The sequence below is a fragment of the Rhinopithecus bieti genome, unplaced genomic scaffold, assembly GCF_001698545.2.
Source record: "Rhinopithecus bieti isolate Rb0 unplaced genomic scaffold, ASM169854v2 scaffold_11380, whole genome shotgun sequence".
Classification (NCBI taxonomy): Eukaryota; Metazoa; Chordata; class Mammalia; order Primates; family Cercopithecidae; genus Rhinopithecus; species Rhinopithecus bieti.
In genome coordinates, this window is record NW_016807225.1 from 775632 (window position 1) to 779090 (window position 3459).

A 3459-nucleotide genomic window follows, 5' to 3' on the forward strand; every position below is an offset into this window, starting at 1 on the left:
TTTACAGCCTTCCCACCCCATGCTCCTCTCTTCCCACTCATGGCCACGGCCACAGGCCCACTAGACCCCAGGACACTCCTCCTGGTTCCCTGGAGGTTAAGGGGAGTTGCCGTGACACAGATAGGCGGGGCAGCGGGATATGGGCGTGTGGTTCACATCCTAGAATCCAGGGCTGAAGGTGTAGATCCTTTGTTTAGGACAATCCATCCCACCCACCAAGCAGCAGCAACGGGAACCTCCTTGCCTGTCACTTTGTGCTCCTGATTTCAGGCGCCACAGGTGGCTGTCCTGTAGGATTTGGGATCCTCTTTCCTAGGTGGTTCCCTATCACTTTGGATTAGGTATCCACCTAGTGGTTTTATCCACTGATAGGTGCTCACTATTTATTGAGCACCTATTGTGTGCTCAGAACAATGGTAGGTGCATCGCGTCTGTTTCCTCATTTAATCCTTACCACAGCCCAAGGTGAAATATATATGGACCCAGAGGCTCGCCCCAAGGCTCCTCGGGTCAGCTGGTCCACAGTAGTGACAGGATGTGAATCCAGATCTTTCCCACCTGCCACCTTGAGTAGGAATCTGAGGACCAACTGGGTAACTCTTCCCTCAAACTCTCTTGCACAGTCTGTGCTGTTTAGGACTCTCGCAAATCACAGGAGCCATCCTATGATCCTGCCCTTTCCCGATCCACAGGGATGGCCCCACCCAGGCTCCCCTTCCTCCCAGGCAGCCTCCTAAAGTCCACATTTTGTTTCAAATGCCTGTAGAGCAGGACAGGCCAGGAAAAGGGGCAGTTATACCTTCCCTTGGTGAGAAGCCCTCTCAAGACACAGGCCTGGCTTTGGTTTGCTGCTCCGCGATTCTTCCTTCCTCTCTTGCAAGCCTTGCCCTTCTGGACTGGGCCTAGTTTCAGACAACATGAGCACTGGTTGATTTTATTATTATTATTATTATTATTATTATTTGAGATAGAGTCTCACTCTGTTGCCCAGGCAGGAGTGCAGTGAATGGTGCGATCTTAGCTCACTGCAACCTACGCCTCCTGGGTTCAAGCAATTCTCTTGCCTCAGCCTCCCGAGGAGATGGGACTACAGGTTCCCACTACCACGCCTGGTTAATTTTTGTCTTTTTATTTTTTATTTATTTTTTTATTGAGACGGAGTCTCGCTCTGTCGCCCAGGCTGGAGTGCAGTGGCCGGATCTCAGCTCACTGCAAGCTCCGCCTCCCGGGTTTACGCCATTCTCCTGCCTCAGCCTCCCGAGTAGCTGGGACTACAGGCGCCCGCCACCTCGCCCGGCTAGTTTTTTGTATTTTTAGTAGAGACGGGGTTTCACCATATTAGCCAGGATGGTCTCGATCTCCTGACCTCGTGATCCGCCTGTCTCGGCCTCCCAAAGTGCTGGGATTACAGGCTTGAGCCACCGCGCCCGGCCAATTTTTGTCTTTTTAGTAGAGACAGGGTTTCACGATGTTGGCCGGGTTGGTCTCGAACCCCTGATGTCAGATGATCCACCCGCCTCAGCGTCCCAAAGTGCTGGGATTACAGGCATGAGCCACTGCACCTGGCCCTTGCGGTGATCTTGTCCTGGAAGAGATTGGGGAGAAGGGAAGGCGTGAGCCACCTTATCCGGCTAGCACTGGTTGATTCTAATTGGTATATTCCACCTCTTCTGAGAGCCTCCCGAAGTACCTCCAACTTCCTGGGTTATGGGCCAATATATCAAAAGGTACCCTGCAGGGTGAGGATGGAAGACCCTGTGCCCTGGCCACCTCCTGCCTCAGAGAAGCCAAGGTAGAGCTGTTAGAGGTGGCCATGGTTTCCATCAGCCCAGCCAGAGCTCTGTCTTGAGAGCCCAGTGGATTTCTGTAGTCCCTTGAAGGGCTCAGAAGCAAGTTCAGCCACAACAATAATCCCATATACGTACCCAATGAATGATATCACAAAGTGCTGCCTTCAATTACCCAAAAATAAAAATATATAAATATAGATGTGTCTACAGATTGTTTTTTTGACCAAGCAATTCTACTTGGTGAGTCTTACAGGAAGGAACATTTGCACAACATACACACATTTGTTTAATGCAACACTGTTTCTAATAGTGAAAAACTGGAAAAAGTCAATATTCAGTTGCAAAGGATTGCTTAAATAAATTATAATACCTCCCTACAATAAAATATTCTACAGCTGTTAAAAAAAACGAGGTAATTTTATACTGACAAGGAAAGAGATCCATGACATACTGTATGGTTAAAAAGAGTAAGTTATTAGCCAGGTGCTGTGGCTCATGTCTGTAATCCCAGCACTTTGGGAGGCTGAGATGGGAGGATCACCTGAAGTCAGGGGTTTGAGACCAGCCTGGCCAACATGGTGAAACCCTGTCTCTACTAAAAATACAAAACTTGGGACTGGGCACGGTGGCTCATGCCTCTAATCCCAGCACTTTGGGAGGCTGAGGTGGGCAGATTACCTGAGGTCAGGGGTTTGAGACCAGCCTGGCCAACATGGAGAAACCCTGTCTCTACTAAAGATACAAAAATTGGGGGGTGGGCGCGGTGGCTCATGTCTGTAATCCCAGTACTTTGGGAGACCGAGGAGGGTAGATCACCTGAGGTCAGGAGTTCCAGACCAGCCTGACCAACATGGAGAAACCCTGTCTCTACTAAACAAACAAACAAACAAACAAAAAACCAAATTAGCTGGGTGTGGTGGCACATGCCTGTAATCCCAGCTACTCAGGAGGCTGAGGCAGGAGAATCTCTTGAACCCGGGAGGCGAAGGTTGCATTGAGCCAAGATCATACCACTGCACTCCAGCCTGGGCGACAGAGCGAAACTCCGTCTCAAAAAAAAAAAAAATTTTTTTTAAATAAGAAACAGGGTCTCTGTCACCCAGGCTGGCCTGCAGTGACACCTTCCAGGGCTCCGGTGATCCTCCTAGCTCAGCTTCCCAAGTAGCTGGGACTACAGGTGCATGCCACCACGAATAGCTAATTTTTTTTTTTTGTAGACATGAGGTTTTGCCATGTTGCCCTGGCTGGTCTTGAACTCCTGGGCTCAAGAATTGGTCCACCTTGGCCGGGCGTGGTGGCTCACGCCTGTAATCCCAGCACTTTAGGAGGCTGAGGTGGGCGGATCATGAGGTCAAGAGATCGAGACCATCCTGGCTAACAAGGTGAAACCCTGTCTCTACTAAAAATACAAAAATTAACCAGGCTTGGTGGTGGGCCCCAGTGGTCCCAGTCAGCCTCCTAAAGTAGTCCCAGTTGCTGGGGAGGCTGAGGCAGGAGAATGGCGTGAACCCGGGAGGCTGAGCTTGCAATGAGCTGAGACTGTGTCACTGCACTCCAGCCTGGGCAACAGAGCGAGACTCCATTTCAAAAAATAAATAAATAAAAATTTAAAAAATAAAGAATTGTCCAACTTTGGGCCCCAAAGTGCTGGGATTCTAGGTGTGGGCCA

The 3459-nt window shown here is 49.9% G+C and overlaps 1 long non-coding RNA gene across 1 annotated transcript in view; it reads right to left on the reverse strand.

The window, feature by feature from the left end:
- Nucleotides 1–1547: 1547 nt before the first annotated feature.
- Nucleotides 1548–3459, reverse strand: part of LOC108534908 (uncharacterized) — a 35711-nt gene continuing 33799 nt past the window's right edge. The window contains exon 3 of the long non-coding RNA XR_001887063.1: nucleotides 1548–1585. This is a non-coding gene — a long non-coding RNA (uncharacterized LOC108534908). The remainder of the gene's footprint in view (nucleotides 1586–3459) is intronic.